Source organism: Sarcophilus harrisii, chromosome 2, assembly GCF_902635505.1.
Source record: "Sarcophilus harrisii chromosome 2, mSarHar1.11, whole genome shotgun sequence".
NCBI classification, from domain to species: domain Eukaryota; kingdom Metazoa; phylum Chordata; class Mammalia; order Dasyuromorphia; family Dasyuridae; genus Sarcophilus; species Sarcophilus harrisii.
Genome location: NC_045427.1, coordinates 343,841,572 through 343,862,017, shown reverse-complemented (window position 1 = coordinate 343,862,017; position 20,446 = coordinate 343,841,572). Strand labels below are relative to the sequence as shown.

At 33.5% G+C, this 20,446-nt stretch overlaps 1 protein-coding gene across 2 annotated transcripts in view; it reads right to left on the bottom strand.

The window, feature by feature from the left end:
• TRPC7 (transient receptor potential cation channel subfamily C member 7) overlaps positions 1–20,446 on the bottom strand; it is a 230,560-nt gene that overhangs the window by 42,031 nt on the left and 168,083 nt on the right. The window lies entirely within an intron of this gene.

Sequence of the window (20,446 nt, the reverse complement as noted above, 5' to 3'; positions counted from 1 at the left end):
GTCATCAGTCTCTTAACAAAACTGGCTTCCTATTCACAATAAACTTTCATTTTTGCCAATTAATAATTTGGGTTTCATGAATTTTTTTATGAAGAACCTGTGCATGACCATAAGGGGATTTTAACAACTCTCTGACCACCACTAACCTCATCAATAATATTCCATTACAATAGTATGTCACTTTGGCTACTACTGCTTCTCTTAGTTTATACTGAACACAACACATATTAAAAAGTCCTTTTGCCTCAGTCCAATATTATAGTGAAGTTCTTTTTATACTGTGCTCCTTTCCTTATGAAATAGGTTTAATCTTCAACATGAGAGGTCTGAGGAGGTAAAGGTCTCTCTTACTGATGTATTCCAATACATCATTCCAATTCATCTTTCACACTGCTACCAAACTGATATTCCTAAAATATAGGTCTGACAGTTCCCTGCTTAGGAAGTTTCAAGGACTCCCTATTACCACTAAGATAAAATATAAACTTCTCTGCCTGGCCATTTCAAGTCCTTCATAATTTGATTCCAACCTGTCATTACAAGCTAATTCTACATTATGTACTCAGCATTCCAGCCAACTGATCTATTTAATTGCTCTCTGTATGTGCCATTCAGTCTCTCTTCTTTGTGTCTTTATGTAGACTGTCTTGGAGAATCACAGGATCTGAGATTTGGAAGAGATTTCAGTGGTCAAATAGTCCAACGAATGTATAAGGTGTGGAATTCCCAATGGATCACATGTAATAAATGTTTGTTCAGCTTCTGTTTGAAGATCTTCAGGAAAGGAGAGAATAACTACTTCTTAAAGGGGACAATTCTACTTTTCGGTAGCTCTAATTATTTTGAAATTTTCCTAACATCAAATTTGAATTACCTCTTTGTATCTTCTACCCATATTTCCTGGTTCTGCCTTCAGCAGTCAAAAAAAAAAATCTAATCCTTTCTCCATATCATTGCTCACCATATACTTGAAGACAGCTATCATGATCCTCTTGAATCTTCTCAAAGCTAAACATTCCTTTATATAATCTTCATGTCATAAACTCAAGATACTTTACTCTTCTGATTACTATCTGTTGGATAAGCTTAGTTAGCCTTTATAAATTAAGGCACCCTGAATAATATAATAGTTTAGATGAGGCTTGATCAAGGCCTCATTCAATACCACGAGACTGTCATGTCCTTATTCCCGGACCTTATCCATGTCCTTATACTCCTCAATGTAGCTCCAAGATAGAATTTTGTTTTGTTTTGCTTTTGGGTGTTATATCATATTGTTGACTCATATTCATCTTGAAGACCATTTAGACCTTCAGATATTTTTTTCAAACCAAATGCTTCCTAATCATGCCTCTCCTATCTTATACTTGTAATTATTTTTACCAAAGCTCAAGACTTTACATTTATCCTCCATAAATTTCATTTTATTAGAATCAACTCAATGTTATTTACCATTAAAAACCTTTTAGGTCTCTTGACTATCATCCAGAGTGTTAGTTGTCCTTGCCCCCTCCTAGGTTTGTGCTACCTGAAAAATTTAATGGACATATTATCTTTATCCAAGAGCACAAAGTCAAGCACAGATCACTGAAGCACTCTTCTGAGGGCCTGCTGCCATGCTGCTATTGCGTTATTAAAAATGTATATTTTGAATGATGACTTCCAGCTAGTTCTGAATCAATATGAAAGGTCTCCAGTGTCTGGAATGCTCACTTCTCTCTCTCCTGTTTTTATTTCCCAATTTCCTTTGTGATACAATTCAGGGGCCTCTAAAAGTTTCTTTTGGTAGCTCTGGTTGTTATCATTCTCTCTCTACGACTGAAATTCTTTGTACTTCTTCTATATATTTTTTGTCTATATCCATCTTTCTTTGTGTTGTTTCTCTAAGAAGAATGGAAGGTCACTGAGGGAAGGAACGGCCTTCATTTTTGTCTTTGTATCTCCAGAATCTATGGACTGGACATAGAATAGGCCTTCAATAAATGCTTGTTAAATAGAATTGAATTGATTTAAAAACAAACAAAAAATAATTAAAAAAAATAAAAACCTTCCAGGTAGTACTGGGCATGAGACACTGGAAAAAGTGCCCCAGGATTAATGCAGAATCTCCATTTTAAAGCTTTTTTTAAAAGGAAGATAGCAAGCAGTCACTAATGAATCCTAAGAAAAAAACAAACTGAATCCTAAAATAGTAATTGACAGACCTTAACTTTTTGTCAAATGCTCAAGTTGAAATGAATTAAATGAAAAAAAATTGGATCTTATACAAAAGACAAATTGCTCATAGAAAAATCTGAGCAGAAGCTGAGGGCCTTTACTTTCAATTTATAGCTAGGGACTTATCCAGAGCTTTCAATCCATGGCACAAAAAAAAAAAAAAAAAAAAAAAAAAACAACCCACATGAGTATCATCCAGCAGTATGTATTGCCCTCATCCTTCTGGAGCTATGACAAAATGGAGCAATCTGATGACTGCAAAGAATTTTTTAAGTTTGTACTTGACTCCTCATTCTGTATTTGTCTAGATTAAAAGCAATTTGATATTGGATAATCAATGATTTATACATATATCTCTAACCCGAGGTTTGCACAGACAGTCGACTTTCATCTCTTTTCATATAGTAGGGTTGCACAGAAATCTGGACTTACTCTGTGAATCTTGAGCCCCAGATTAGAAGACAGGATATCTGACTTGGTTAGACAAGGGTTATTTTCTTTTGGGCATTGCTGCATGACTGGAAAAACTGAGATAAGAAGAAGTTAGGTAGTCTGCTTAATATCAAACATCATCATTTGTTTGTCTTGGACTAATTAGAGAACATTGGCTTATAATTTCCATTTCAGTAAGTCAGTCAATAAACATTGATTAAAAACCTGCTATGTTCTAGGCACTGTCTTAAATACTGATGGCATAAGGAAAGGTATTAGACAATCCCTGATCAAAAGTAGCTTACAGTCTAATAGAAGAGACAGTGGACAAATAGCTATGTACAAAAAAGCTGTTTATAGATAAATAGAAATGATAAACAGATAGAATTGAAATTTAAGGGGAGGTGTGGGAACGACTTCCTTTGGAAAGTGAGATTTTAGCTGGGATTTGAAAACAAACCAGGGAAGAAGGGAAGTGGTGATAAGGCAGGCATTCCAGATGGGGGACAGCCAGTGAAAAATGTCCAGAACTGGGAGATGGAAAGTCTTGTTTGAGGAATAATCAATGGTTTGTACATATATCTCTAATCTAGACTTGCACAGATAGACTTTCCTCCTTTTCTATTCAGTAGGGTTGCACAGAAAGAAGGTCAGTGTTGCTGAATCATAGATGGCATGAGGGGAGTCAATTTTAAGAATACTGGGAAGAATAGGAAGGAACTACATTATGAAAGACTCTAAATGTCAAAGAAAGGATTTTTTTATATTTGATCCTAGAGGTGATGGGGAATCAATGGAGCTTCTTAAGTAGGAGATGACATAGTCAGACTTACACTTTAGGAAAGTTGTTTTGACAACTGAGTGAAGAATGGATTGGAAAAGGGAGAGAGTTGGGAGAGGGAGATTGACTGGTAAACTATTGTACTGCTACGCTACTGAGGTAATAAGGGTCTTTCACCAGGGTATTGATGATGGTGTCAGACTAAAAAAGGGAGAGGATTCAAGAAATGTTACTAAAGTAAAATTGATGATGGACAGATTGGATATGGGGGAGGGAGAGCTGAGAGAGAATAAGATAACACCTTGGTTGTGAGTCTGGGGGATTGGGAGGTGGTATCCTTTATAGCAACAGAAAAGTTAGGAAGAGGGGAAGATTTTGGAAAAGAAAATAATGACTTCAGTTTTGAACCTGTTGAGTTTAAGATATCTATGAGATATCTAGTAGGTAATTAGAGATATGAGGCTAGAAGTGAAAACTGGATAAATAGATCTGAGAATTCTTAGCGTAGAGATGTTAATTACATTCTTGGGACTTGCTGAGTAAGCTAAGTGAAATAGTATATAGAGAGATGAGATGTAGGTCTAGAATAAGGTCCTGGGGGACCCACACTTAGCAGATATGACCTGGTTGAACATACAGCAAAGAAGACTGAGAAAGAGTGGTTAGATAGGTAGGAGAAAAACCAGGGGACAATAATGTCGCAGAAACCTAGACAGAAAGGAATACTAAAGAGGCAGGATGATATCCAAAATCAAAGGTTGCAGAAAGCTAAAGAAGGATGAAAACTAACAAAAGGTCATTAGATTTGACAAGTAAGAAGTTGTTAGTAACTTTGGAGAGATCAGTTTTAGTTGTATAAGGATGGAAGTCAGACTTTAGAGAGTTAAGAAGAGAAGAAAGGGAAGGAAGCAGAGGGCCCTATTGTAGAAGTTGCCAAAAAGATCAGTCACATGTGGCTTTTTTCAACAATGAGAGGATTAAGATCAGTTCCAATGGACTTGTGATGGAGAGAGTCATCTACATCCACAGAGAGGACTGTGGGAACTGAGAGTGGATCATAACATAGCATTTTCACTCTTTTTGTTGTAGTTTGCTTGTATTTTATTTTCTCTCTCTCTCTCTCTCTCTCTCTCTCTCTTTTTACTTTTTGATCTGATTTTTTCTTGTGCAGCAAGATAACTGTATAAATATGTATGCCTATATTGGATTCAACATATATTTTTACCATATTTAACATATATTGGATTACAATGCCATCTAGGGGAGGGAGTGGGGGGAAGGGGGGAAATGGGAACACAAGGTTTTTCAAGGGTTGATATTAAAAAATTATCCTTGCATATGTTTTGAAAATTAAAAAAAAACTTCAATAAAAAAAGATTAGTCACAAAGTGGAGGAGAGATATAGGATGCTGATTAATGGAAATGAATGGCTCAAGTGATGGCTTTTTTGAAGGTAGAGGAGACATGGACAAATTTGTAGACAATAGAGAGAAGCAATCAATAGACAAAGAAAGATTGAAGATAAGCAAATGCTTGGGAATGATAGAAGTGACAGGAAAAGACCAGATGAAATGAGATCACATACATGATCAGGGGTTTTCTTTGGCAAGGAGAAGGGTAACTATGTGAGAGCATTGAAGGCAAAAATAGTGGTAGAAGGAATCTGAGAGAATGAAGAAGAGGGGAAAAGATGAAGTTCTCAGTGAAGTTCACTTATATTCTTTTCAGGTTTAATGATAGATAGGAGAGAAAATGTTTTCTTCTTTAAAAAGACCATAGTAAGTTGGTGAAGTGTGAGGAGGACCTGGAGATATAATTTTAGAATATCATATGTTGTCACCATTTATGAATATTGATAATCACATTTCAAATTAAATTTCACTTGTGACCTTGGGAATTCCCACACACTTTTAAAGTTATGAGTAACCTGCCTTTTGAGTTCATGTATCAAATAAACATGAGGAGAATATATAAATAAATATAATGAGTATGGGTACCATGTCTGTGTAACATGCCTAATTATTCATCTAGTATACATTGGGGAAATAACTCAATTTTTTCTATCTGATCTGTGATGGTACTTAAAAATGAAAAATCCAGTTGAAGTCAAACTGGAATATCTCCAAAAGGTTGCATTTCTGAGCTGTCCTTCACAGTTCTCACTTTCTGCCCTTTATCATAGTTAGTTATGTTGCAACAATCCAAGTACTGTGGTGATTGACATCCATGAAATATTAAAGGATCCCAAGGACAGTTTTCAACACATCAAGCTGATGTTTTCTGGAGAGTTTACAAAAAGTTATACACAAGAATGCATAAGATGAGAAGGCATGGATAGGTTATCTATATTTGTAGAGGGGATATTTCCCTTGACAAAATCTATTAAAATGCTTAAAAATGTCAACATGTATCATTTACCTCTCAGTAAATAATAAGCAACTTGAGGGCAGACACTGTTATTTGTCCTTAATACCCTCAGAGGCTCAATGTCTTCCACATTAATATAAATTTGAATTGGATATAAATAAAATTGAATTCAAATGTCATCCATTGTTTAGATTATTAAAATTTTTGTTTTTAGGAAGTATCCTCCTCCCTGCCCTTCCCCTCCACCCAAATCCAATGCATTTAAACTCCCTTTGCCTCAGTTTCTTACTGCAATGTAGCAGGACATTAAGGATTAGTTTTCCTATTTGTGGGGAAAGTCTTCAGTGTTTGGCTATGTGAGCCTCTGAGAGATGAAGAACTGCATGAATTTTCAAGAGATTGGCCATTTTCTTCTTGTCTTGGAGGTTGAAATTTGTAGAGATTGTAACAAATGAATAAACAATCAGATGTTTTGGATTAAGTGCTTTTGCAGCCAGTTCAGTTTTCTCTTAGTTTGTGAGAAGGGAAAGAAATGAAAAGATGAGAGCTATCACATAAAAAAAGCTAGCTGATATGGATGCTGCCTGAGGCTGAGAGGAGAGATGTTATGGCTGCTTGCTTGAGTCGTTATAAAGAATAACATTAGTGCTTTCTCCTTCTGCCTTGTCTATCTCTCTTCCTTGGGAGACAGTGAAATTTTGTTCTAAAGCTTATCCCTGGCCGTTAAAGTTACATTTAAAATGTAAGCTTAGTTAATTTGAATTTGCTAGCTAAGGAAAACCTGATCAATTATGGCTGCTTTTAATTCTTGCATTTCATTATTTGTGAAAAGGTATTTGCAAAGAAACAAAACAAAAACAAGGAAAGTTTTAGTAAGATATAAACACAAGTTAAAGGGGACTAGGAGCAGGTACTTTCTAAATAGTTGGGAGCCTATTTTGACTGGAAGCTCCTGAGCTCTCAGACAGAATTTTATTAATCATTTTATCTTATAAACTTCCCAAAAGAAAAGATCAAGCTACACAAATTGTGACTTCTTTTTTAACCTTTTAGTTAAAATTATGAGCTTAAAAAAGAAGTCTGCTAGTAGTTAACTGCATTGAGTCATACAACATCATTCCAATGTTTTCCTCCACACATGCTCAGAGGGAATCTCTTTGAAGAAAAGTCAAAAGCAATAACTAGAGTATAGGTCAAACCTAGTGGGAGGAGAAGTGAAGTATTCAGAGAAAACTAGTGACTTCTAGGAAAATAGAAGATCATGCCTCTCTTATTGTGTAGTTAAGCAGGTATAATTTTCCATTTTATACAAATGATTCTGAGTCACTCAGCTATATCTGAAAAGAGAATATTATATATTCAATATGAGGAAAGTAAATTTGATGTAAGCAATGCTCTTAAGAAAAAAGGCATATGTTAAAAATATTTAGAATATTACATTGGTATTGTTATTATATAATATTTAGAGTTGGAATGAACCCCTAGAAAAGCACGTACAAAATGGTAGAATAGAAGGAAATAATAAAACCCATCTTTATTCCACTAACAAACAATCTAATTATCAAATAACTCATTTTCCCAAAGAAGTGGTAAATACAATCCCAAGAGATACCTTAAGAGATGAAGATGAAAGATTTTGGATAAGGGGGAAAAGGCTCTCAGAAGCCTGTCTATGCTATTAGAGAATATAAAAAAGGAGATGAGGAGGGACCTCACTGATTATGGAAGAAAGGTGTTCTCTTACAGTCTGTTCACTTATCTTAGGTTGATAAGTATCTTAGGTTGCAATTCCCTGTTAGTCTCTGCAGTCTGAAGGTTATCCTCTTTGATGGAGAACATTAGAAGCACAATGGAAATGAAATACTTTCATTTTTTCCCTGTGTTTTCTTATCACCATCCCTTCCACCAGAGCAATAATTGGCTATATCCTCATCTTGTTCTTTTTCTTCAGGCAACAAAATTAAAGAAATCTTTCTATGTGTTCATGTGGTTGACCTTATGATTAATTGAAAGTCTTGTCTGAATTCTGGCTTTAGTCTTTCAGACATTATTTTACCAGAGCTATGCTATTCTTTTGAATTGTAATTTAGTAATCTGAGTTAGTTACAGCTAAAATAGTGATGCTAAAAAAAAAAATTACAAAAATTCTCCTCTGCCTTCCTCTCAAGGAAAAGGCCTCCTTCTATTAGAAGTATTTCCCCCAGAAGAGGCCAATTTCAAATTTAACTGTGGATTAGAGAAAAACCTTCTTTTCTCTTCTCATCCAAAGTGAAAGACTTAACTAACAATAATTACAGGGAAGGAGAATTTTCGTCCATGATATAGGAAAGGACATGGATTAAAACTCTAGGTCAACAAAAGGGGGAATCTAATTTAAAGAAAGATTATTTAGGCAAATGAACTATCCTTAATTTATTTTTTCCCCCTTTGGAGAGATCTAGAAATCAATTTATGAAGTCTTAGCAACAAAAATGAATAAATAAACCACAAAACCACTTTATGATACCAGGAATGATCAAAATATAAACCAAGGAGAAGAGAATAACTAAAAACACCTACAAGCAACAACTTAAAAAATAAGAAAAATTAGAATTGAAGAAATGATCCAAAATTTTAAAAGAGATATTCTAGATTAAATGTGAACTATAAAGAAAAGACTTGGAAAAAGAATCACAAAGTACTTTTCTTACAAAAAAAATAAAAGGAAAAAAAATGAATTGGAAATACCACTAAAATAGAAAAGAACACATTAAAACACCAAGATTTTTAAATAACAAATTAGAAATTCCAATAATTAAAGGAAGGATTAATAAAATTGAAAACAAGTTGAAAACAAAAAGATTGCTCACTTAATAAATAAAATTAAAAGCTGTTTTTCTGGGGGAAAAACACTTATAAAATGGATAAATAATTAGATCACTTCATTAAAAAAGAAGAAAACCAAATTACCAGTGTCACAAAAGATAATCTATAACAGATGAATAAGAAATACAAGGAACTATTAAAAACTTTCTTACCCAACCCAAATGTCCAGAAACAAGAAATAGAGTATTTAAACAATATAGTTTAGAAGAGGGAGTTGAACAAGCCATTCATGAACTTTCAAAAAAATCTCCAGGACTAGATAGATTAACAAGAGAATCCTTTCAAACATTCAAAGAGCAATAAATTCATATTCACACAATCTTAATTAGTTGATTTAGTTAAAGTACATGCTGTTTGAAACACCCCAAAGAAGAGATTCTACCAAGTTTCTTCTATGACACAGATATAGTCTTGTATATAAACTAGGGAGAGTTACAATAGAAAAAGAAAACTGTAGACTAAACATATGCAAAAATGTTAAATAAATTATTAGCAAAAGGACAAAAACAACTATTATAAGGATTAGATACAGTGACTAGGTTTGGATTTACATTAGGAATGCAAAATTGGGTTAATGTTAGGAAAAATATAAACTTAATTATATTAATATCAAAATGAATAAAAATATGTCAATAGATGGAAAAAAGCCATTTTTAAATACCATTACCATTAATTTTTGTTAAAAACACTAAAAAAAAGAGATAAAATGGTTTTACCTTAAAATGATAGCTACTATTATATATCTGAAACCAAGAATTACCCTTATATATAAAACAGGGATAAACGATTTTTTAAAAAAAATTTTTATTATAACTTTTTATTGACAGAGCCCATGCCTGGGTAATTATTTTTACAACATTATCCCTTGCATTCACTTCAAACAGGGATAAACTAGAATCCTTTCCAATAATTTTAGGGAGTGAAAACTGACATTATTAGAAATGCTGACATTAGCTATAAGACAAGAAAAAGGAAATGGAAGGAATGAGCATAAGTAAAGATGAAGCTAAATGATCACTTTTTATATATGATATGATGCTATACTTAACAAATCCTAAAGAATCAATTAAAATTAATTGAAATAAATTCAGTAAACTTGAAAAATAAAAATAAATCCACAGAAATCATCAACTTCTATATAATGCCAATAAAACCCAGCAGAAAAGACAGAAAAAAATAATATAGATAGGTTCATGTTATTGGAAAAATATTAATTACTCGTGAGTATGAGTCAATATAATAAAGGTATTACAAAAATTAATTTATTGATTCAATACCATACCAAACTATCAAAGGATTATTATATGGAACTAAAAAATAATAATGGAAATAATATAAAGGCAGAAAAGGTCTCAGAAGGAATAATAAGCAATAAGAAAGTGATAAGAGTAAAGGGAGCCTAATTGTGCAAGATCTTATCTATATCTCAGAGTAGCAAAACCCAAAACAATTTGGTAGTGGTTAAAAAAGGGAGATTTGTCAGCAAACCAAATTAGGTTATGTAACACTCGTATATGCAAATAACTCTACTACTCAAGTATTTAGCAAGCACAAATAACCATCTATAAAGTCTTACTATTTCACAAAAAGTACTGGGAAAATTGGACAACAATATGAAAAAAAATTTAACTTAGATAAACATATCACACCCTATATCAATATATGATATGATCTAAATACAAAAAGTCTTATTAGACACAATTATGGAAACAGAGAAAAACTTTCAGAACTATGTAAAGAAGAAAAATTTATGAAGAAAACAAGAGTTAAAAGATAAAATGGATAATTTTGATCATAAAAATTTTTAAAGTTTTTGTACAAACAAATTCAATAAAACCTAAGATAAAAAAAAATTAGATGGGGGAAAATCTTTGCAGCAAATTTTTTTGTAAAGTTATCATTTCTTATGTTTAGAAGAATTGCACATGTTTAAGTATTGGATTACTTGCTATCTAGGAGAGGAAAATGAGAGAAAGGAGGGATAAAACTTTGGAACACAAGGTTTTGCAAGGGTGAATATCAAAAACTATCTTTGCATGTATTTTAAAAATAAAAAGCTATTGTTAAAATTTTTAAAAAAGAAACAAGCAATATAATCCTTGTGACAAAAAAGATATATGTGAGGAAATGATTCAAATTTGAAATAATAAGTTCCATACACCAATTGATAAACGATTTAAAGAAATAAACAGCCTCAATGGGGAAACTTTCCCTCACAACAATCAGACTATCTAAAGCTATATGAAAAAGAAAATTGTTCCAATTTACTATTAATTGGAGGAGTTCAAATTTAAAATATTTCTGGGATCCCATTTCACACAGATCAGATTGTTAAAGATGATTAAAAAAAGGAAAGGATAGTTGTTGGAGAAGCTATGGGAGAACAGATACAATGACGCATTGAGGATCTGAGATACAAGAGTTTCAGATAAAAACATTCCAGAAACAATATGGAATTAAACACAAAAAATTACTCCTTCTAGGCCTATACCCAAAAGATATCAAAGAAATAAATAGATGTCCTATGTATGCAAAAATATTTATAGTCTCTCTTTTTGCAATGACATTTTGAGGAATGACTGAATAAGTTGTAGAATATGAATATGATGGAATATTATTGTGTTGGAAGAAATGAGGAAATAATTTTTTAAGCTAAAATCTTGAACAGGTCTCAGTTTGACTGAACACACACACACACACAATTAATGAGATAATTTGTTTTGCTTGACTATGTGTACTTATTACCAGGAGTTTGATTTTCTTTTCTTTTTTATTCATTGAGATAGGGGGAAGGAGGAGAAGAAAAACTCTGTTAATTTTAAAATCAAACAATTAATGGAGGGGTCTACAGATATGTATTTTCAGATGAGGTCACTGTATTGTTAGTTTAGCTTAATTGTTTTACTTTATACAAGAGACTTCTCACAGATTTGGGTATAGTTTGAAATGTTTTCAATGTAAAAACAAAATGTCAATAAAACTTTAAAGAAAAAAATAAATATTAAAGTCTAAACTCTATTTTATACATGAAGGCCCATGGTAGGTACTTTCCAGGGCATGAAGGTAAGGTACAAGGAAAGGAATGTGTCAACACTGAGATAATTTAAGAAGGAAGAATAAAAATTCTGTAATAATTTCCAGGGGTGATTCATACCTTCCTTAGCAATGTGAGAAAATAACTGCCAATTTAGCTCCAGCTGGAGGTGTTTGAAATCTCTTCCTAGAAAACAGGTTCAAATAAGCTGTTCTACTCACAAATATAGAAGGAATCTTGTGAGACAAAGGTAGTATGTTAATCTAAATTGTTATGTTTGTGTATGTCTCAGTGGAGGGATGTGTGTATTTGTAAAATACAGTTAGACAAAGATAAAGCCAAAATAGTTTCAATCAATAGAGAAAAATAGAGAAACCACACTATAAGCCAATCATATTAATCAATCTTGTTTTAGACTATTTAAAATAACTAGACAGTATGAGGTTGGAATATTGCTGTGGTATAGGAAGTGATGAGTTTGTAAATTTAGAAAGACTTGGATTTAGGAAGGAAAATATATATTTTCAGGAAAACCAAGGACAAACAAGGATAGTATGTTTTTATATATAACATAGCTATTTATGCATGTGTATGTATGTATATGTATATGTATAAAAATGCACATATATAAATATACACACACACACACACATATATATATATATATGTATAAATATATCCATATTTAATTACAGCCTTCTTGGGGAGGAAGGGAGGAATCAAGGGAGAACAAAAGAATAAAATAAAAAGTGCCCAATAGAGAACAAAATTAAACCTACAAGAAAGCAAAGAAAAATTGCTGAACACAATTATTATATAGGCTTTCTTGAAATAGAAATTTATTGCTGTATAGTTTGAATCCTCTCATGTTCTCCTGTGGACATGACAATGTTTTTTTTTCTTTTGCATTTAAGTTTTAAATAAATAAATAGATTTTAAAAATGAAAAAAAAAACTACATTTCTCTATTTTATATATAACAATGTTGGGAAATATGTTGGGAAATAAGAACTCAAAATGTGACTTATTTATGATTTTGAAAAGAGAGTATAATTAATATGTCCTTGCAATACTGGCATTCACATCAGTGCAATTCTATTCAACTAGATAAATGCTAGTTATAGACCTATGCTATGATGGGTGCTGAGGATATTAAAGTAGACAGCACACAATCCACTCTCAAGTAACTTACAATCCAATTATGGGGTGGGAGGGAGACAGGAAATATAAAGGAGAGGAAGGAATGGAGGGAACTAGCAAGATAGACTAGAAAAACAATAGTTTCTTATAAAACAGCTTCTCTGTCAGTTTTTATTCCTCCCGATTGTTTCTTCATCTGTAAAATGGAGTGCATTGAATTAAATAGCCCTTCAGATCCCTTCCAGCTGTAAGATTCAATGAGCCTACATTCACAAATAGCTATGATACAGACTTCAAGACAGGTATAATGGAGAGGTTCAGAAAAAAGTAATTTGAGAAATCTGAGAAAGGAGAGAGATTTCACTTGGAGGTATATAATATCATAGAAAATTCTATGTAAAAGTTGCACCTTTAAAAAAGCGGGAAATTTGGACAGATGGAGAGAGGAGTGGAAGGAGGGAGAAAGAAGTCTATTTTAGGCATGGGGAAATGACCTGAACAAAAACATAGACATAGAAAGGGGAGAAAAAGAATGGAATAATAATAATAGCCAATATTTATATAGCACTTATTCTGTCAGACTTTATGCTAAATATTTTACATTATTTTCTCATTTTATTCTTAAAGCAATCCTGAGAAGGAGGTGCTCTTATTATTCCCATTTTACAGATAAGGAAACTGAGGGGAACAGAGATTTAAATGATTTACTTAGGGTTATAGATAATAAGTTTCTAAAGTAAGATTTGATCTGAGGGCTGTCTCGACTCCAGGCTTAGAATTCTATCCACTGTGCCACTTATCTATCCACTGTGCCACTTAATAATGGATACATTATAGACTATACTAGACCCTAGAGTATATATAGACTATATCACATATATTCTATACTATTGATTAGACTATATAATATATATAGACTAGCCCATTATAGATTAGAAAGCATATGTATGTTGCAGATTGAGGAGACAGTAAGACAAAAATACAAGTATCCCTTCCACATTATAGGCATTAGAGGCATGGCATCCTGTGACCTGGAAAATCCACTTAAAAATCTTTGGCTTTCCCTTCATATCAGAGAAGTATGAATGATTATGATATTAAGAGAAAAATATGTTGCTATTATATAATTTTGAATTTCTAAACTATTTTCTGTGTTATCTGTGGTTTCCACAAAACTCTTCCCAAATTCCCATTTACTTTCTTGTGCCAGTCTATGATAAATCAAAACCATGATGGAAAGTCATGATGTGGAAAAAATAATTTTATTCTATACTTTCTAGCAGCTCATATTTGAAAAGGAGAGATAATAATTATTATGCAAAATAGATCAGAGGGAATCTTGGAAAGTAAGCACTAGTAGCTGGAGGATCTGAGGAAGGTGGCTGTAAAAGTGGTAATTGATTGAGTCTTGAAGGAAGTTAGAAATTTTAAAAGTGGAGATGTCTGAGCAGAGTATTCTAAGCATGCTTAGAATATGGAGGCAGCCAATGAAAAGCTATGGAACTAGGAATGGGTGGAGATGAGCAAACTAATGTTACTGAAACCCAGAATTTACAGAGAAATAACATATAAGAAAACTGAAAAATTAGAAAATGCTGGATTGTGAAGGACCACAAATTCCAATAGTTGATCTTGGAGGTAAAGGGAAGCTGCTAAAGTTTCTTGAGTGTATATGTGTGAATATAATCAGACCTGTGCTTTAGGAAAATCATCTTGTTAACCTGAGGGAGGAATTGCCTTAAGGCAAGGAGAATTATAAGAATATTCAAGAGTGTTGCAAAAATTTATGTGAGAAGTGATGAAGAGAAGGCTTCTAGGGGAGCAGCTGTGGGTAGATTGAAGGGGACATATATTGGGAAAATAAAAATAATAAGATTTGAACATATGAGGTGAGAGAATGTGACATTTTTTCTTAATGAGAATGAAAGGATGAAGTGAAAGGATTTAGAATTTGGTGATTAGGAGGATGATGGTGACCTCACAAGAGAAAAAGGGAAAGATAATTAATATAATAATGAAATAATGAAAGTTAATCAGATATAAACAGATTGTACTCCTCTCAAATATTTCCCCTCTTTACTCCTCAGCTTCTACCTATCTACTGATGTCTTCCTTGATAACCACAGATATACCTAAATTTCCCTCATGCTAAAAAAAAGGATAATCAGACTTTACTTGATTCTATCACCTTTTCAAGTTATAATACTATTTCTCTACTCTTTCTTTGCTAAATTCCCAAGGTCACACCAGTAGTAAGCATCAAAGCCTGGATTTGAATGAGTCAGCCCTTTTGTCACATTTTTATGGTATCAAAACAAATGCTATTGGGAGACCACATTCCAGCTTATGACAGCCATCCTCATGTCCTATTCTTAAAATATTCCACACAAACAAAAGAGCCATTAAAAGCCCATTCGTCTAGGAATCATCACTAGCCATGATTGGTCCTTCCCCCTGAGAGACATTTTTCACATGTAAAGTTGCCATTCTTTTCAAATGCACCAATGTAGGGTAAATAAACTTTAGGGACTTTTAAATATATCAGTCAGAAAGAAGCCAAATAAAAATGCACACTAGAATTTGAACTATTCTTTGATGATAATTGTTATACTTATGCATTCATTGGCTACCCTAACTACTCTTGTCTATGTGAAAACTCTTTTCTATCTACTGAAGGAGTTCAAGAATTGCAAGATTGCTTTACTTTATGTAATTTCTTTTAACCGTTCTGGGCCTGACTTTCCTAATCTTTATAATGAGGGGATAGGAGTTCAATAGATAACGTGAGGGAAGGAGAAGAGACTTATAGTAGAGAGGAAAGAAAGGTTTAATAATTGATAGATAAGAAGAAGAGGAGTTAGTCTTGTTATGCTTGGTTTTAGAGGACAGAAGTAGGAGCAAAAAAAAATCAATAAACAAGCAAGTTATTTACTATGTCTAAAGAACTTTGCTAAGTGTTAGTGATATAGAGATAAAAGTAAAATAGTCCCTGGCATTAAGGAACTAAGAATTCACTAGGAGAAACTCTATCTATCTATCTATCTATCTAATCTAATCACAGTAGCTAGATGGGACAATGAATAGAGCACTAAGCCTGTAGTCAGGAAAACTCATCTACCTAAATTCAAATCCAGCCTCAGATACTTACTAGCTGTGTGACCCTAGACAAGTCATTTAATCCTATTTGCCTCTGTTCCTTATCAATAAAATGAGCTGGAGAAGGAAAATGGCAAATCGCCCCAGAACCTTTGCCAAGAAAATCCTAAATAAAGTCACAAAGAGTGAGACAGAAATAGAATAATTGAACAAAAACAACAAACACATGTGAAAGTTAGAGAGTTCAGTTTCTTCCCAGTATAAGGAAACTCCTGAAACTCCCTTAGAGTGTAATGAACTACATTAGGAGGTTATATTCTCTACTTTTGGAAGTCTTTAAGCAAAGGCTTAATGACTTCTTGGGTATGTTGTAATGGAGGTTTCCTTCAGGTCAAGCTTGAATTAGACAGCCTATAAGTTTTCTTTCAACTCTGATTTTGTGATGTGTGAGGATACCACAAATTGCCATATTTCAGAAGTATAGTAGCAAAATCTTCAAGATAGGGACTAAATTTGGGAGCAGAGAAGAAGGATCTGATATGAGAGATACTGCAGTGACAAGATAGAGCCTGTCTGGTGATTGTAAATGTGAATGAAGAGGGATAGAAGAATTAATGAAAAATAACACTAATATTGTGCTGGAGCTGGCTTGTACTGACTTGTGAAGGCCAATACATAAATTTTCAGTGTGAGTGTTTATGGAAATCAGCAAATATTACTACTACAGCTTGGTTTATTATTATTATTAATCGTCTAGACGTAAGAAAGTGATGTCACTAATGCAGATTAAACTTAAACATGTGTAGAGCATTAAAAAAAAGTTTGAGAGCTGATTGTTAAATATTTACTAGCACACCTCTGAATAACACCAAATTTTTAAACATGGTAGACTAGGAATATCAGTGCAATAGAAAAAAATAGTGGAGTCATACAAAAAAATAGGCTCTGAGGCAACCCTAATTGTGAACTCAACTTTGTACATATTGAATTTAAGGGACAAATGGGACATCTACCCTCCTCCTTTTTTAGTTAAATCCCTTGATTTTACACTGCTAGTGCCCTTATCTTTCTCCTTTCTGGTCATTTCACTGTGATGACCAGTGAGGCTGCAGTATGACAATTTGCCAGGAGGTGCCACCATCTAACATACATAGGCAGCTACCAATTTAACAGATTTCCTGCAAAAAACACCTAGCTTCTACCACCCCTAACCCCTTGGACTTCTCTTTGGCAACAGGAGGTGTGTGTGTGTGTGTGTGTACCCAAAACAAGACATCAAAATCAGATAGAATTTAGGGGAGTCTCAGATTCCCATGCAGAAACTATGACTCTTATAGCCTGAAATTTCTTCCTTCTAAACTGCCTGAGATTTTATGTCTCACTTTGTTACATTGATTTGTCTTATTATTTATATATAATCTGACTTAAAAAATATTCCTATTTGAAAAATATTAACATCTCAAATTATGTTTAGGCTAATATACTCTCATACCTTAGTATTAATTTATTCAAGCAATTTTCTTTTCTAGTAACATCCATCTGAGGTCAGGAACATTAGAAGGAGAATGTTTTTGAAGGAGATAGGAAGGGAAAATAGATAATTTTGGACCATATAGAAATTGTCGGAGGGAGAGGGAGAACAAATTTAGATGACCTTTATAGTGTCTCTGTACTGTGAAAAACCAATAAAAGGATAAACTTTTGAGCAGAAGAGTACATGGAGGTGAGAGAGATGGCCCAGTTGAAAGAGTCTCAAGTCAGGAAAATCTGGACTCAAATACTCTGACATTGTATGGACATGGTCAAGTCACAACCTCAGAATCCTAAAAAATAGGGATTAGATGCTTTTTTGTTGTGAGGCTCAAATGAGATAATGCATTTGGAGTGTTTTGCAAAGATCATAGATTTAGGCCTGGAAAACACTTCAGAGATATTAAATTCACTGTCTTTATTTTAAAGATGAAGAAATTGAAGCCCAGGGAAATTAGACGATATGACCAAGATCATGCTGTTAGTAAGCAGAAAAACCAGAATTTGGATTTAGATCCTATGACTCCAAACCTATTGCTAAACTATACTATATCATGCTGCCTCTCAATATGAATGTCAATTATTATTATTATATGATTTTACATTTTGTACAGAGACATTCCTATTCCCAAAATAGTGGACGAAAACTCCCTTCTTCCTCTGCCTTTTCTCTTTCCTCTAAATCTCTTGTGACACATCTTCCTTCTTCCAGGGCCTAGAACTTTGGCTAGTACCTCTGGTGCTACAGTTTAGCTTGATTTTGAGTGAGCAACTTGATTGACTTACCTGATTGTTATGCCTATTCATCATATAAGATTTTTTTTTTGGGGGGGTTAGAGAAATTGCCTTTTAAACTCATGGAACTGAATAGGTTCAGGTATCAGTCATTAGGGACTGATAGGTTAGGGACTATTTTTAATGTTTCCCGGATGCTTTCTAGTTATATTACTTTGGGCAAATCACTTAACAATGTTTGCTCATTTTCCTAATTTGTAAAATAAACTGGAGAAAGAAAGTGACAAATTACTCCAGTTTCTTTGCTGTGAAAACCTCAAATGAATTACCAGTTGGATATGACTGAAAATAACTGAACAACAGTAACAACAACAACAACAAAAAACCCTAAAAGTTCCTTAGGTTAGAATCTTCAGGTTCTCTAAGAACAAATTAGGGCCTGATGGTGATTTTTCTAAGCTCAATAGTGTAGAAAATGAGGTTAGTTTAAAAAAGGTACACCTGCATATAAAGAGAAAGAAAGAAAATAATGAGGGAATGTTTAGGTTGCCTTGGATATAATTATATAACTGAGTCAGAGCGAAGTCACCCCTCATTAGGTCTAGAGATAGTACAAAAGGATGAACCCTCATTTCTATTACCTTACAGAGACCTTTTTTAAATCAAAAAGATGTTTCTGGGGTGATTTACAAAGAGTAAAACTTTAAAATCTCTGAAGTGACATTAAGGAAAAATATTCTCTTCCCAACAACACTGCTGTTGTTGACAACTTTCCTCTTCACTTAAATGCTATTCATTTTTTAATATCATATTCTGGAAATTTCTGATATGATATTCACTGTGGACACAAAAATCTAGCCTTTATTTTAATTTTCTCTAGGCTTCACTTTCTTTCCTACTTCTCTTTAGTAAAGAGATTTTCCTCTTCCTTTCTGGGATGACTCTAATTTATAAAATGTCCATGTCACTCTCTCTTAATATTTTAGTTCCCAACATGTACGTCTGTCTTCTTTTTCTTGATAATTTTTTAACCCATAAATTCCCTATTCTTACCTTTCCATATCTTCCAACCATTACTTCTAGAATCTCTGATAGATAAGCTTTTCCCTATCCTTTTGATTCAGGTGTTGTCTTTTGTTTTTTAAGTGACAGAGTTTTTTTCTTTTTATCTGTCCTATAAATTTCATCTTTAGACAGTAGCAACAAAAGCAGCCCTGAGACTCCATGCTTCCTTTGGATTAATATTGGTATTAGAAAGTACAAGTCTTTAGCTCTCCAGCAAAGGCTAGAAAGTCATTGTTTCACCTCCAGTTTTGGGGGCTTTTGCAGGTAGGAAGGTTTTTGCTAACAGAGCTTCCCCCATTCCTAACCCTCCCCCTTTCCCCCCCCTCCCCCCAGGAAGGGTTGGTCTTCTGGCTGGCTGCTTTTAAGAGAGAGCAGCAGCTGCAGAGTGAATGAGAGAGAGTGAGTTGGGGAACCTGGGATAGCTTAGCCATCTGGGCTCTTTCCATTACATAATAAATCAATTTGTGTCCACTCTGGTTTTGAGAGAGAACATATAAACAGGTAGCTTCCATAGTTTAGCTAGCTAGTACTCTGCTTCACCTTTCCTGAATTAACTGACTTAATCCAGCTGAACACACCATCATCTAAAGCCCAGCTTCTTATATTGTGATTTGTGACCCTATATGGGATCTTGTTACCAAAAGCGAGGGTTTTTATGATTTATTATTATGATTTGTCATATTATGATATTTTATGATTTATGATTTTTTAATGACATTATCAGTAAATGTTTGATTTGTATACCTATTTTATATACCTATATCCCCAGGGTCATGTAAAAATTTCTCAGGGAAAAGGTTGCAATTGAAAAAAGCTTAAGATACCCTCATCTAAAGAAAGGGTGATCAGCTTGCCTTGAGGAATCTGGACTTGTAGGGATTCAGAGCTATTTCCCCATTCCTTAATATTAGATCATGTCTTTTCATTAGAAGTTAGGAGCTGTACTATTGTGGGCAAAACAATGGAGTTGAGGAAATTAGAGGTATATGCTCTGGCCAACTCACCTCTTGAAGGCTTTCTTTGCTATTACTTGCCTTTCCAAACACTTTTTATTCCAGTCTAACGAGACTATTGTATTCCCTGTATATAATATTCCATTTTTAGTATACCCTGTCTTACCAAGGAAACTGGTCTTTACGTTATTGTCATATAGAACAGCCCATTGCAGACATGGACCTTTTCAGG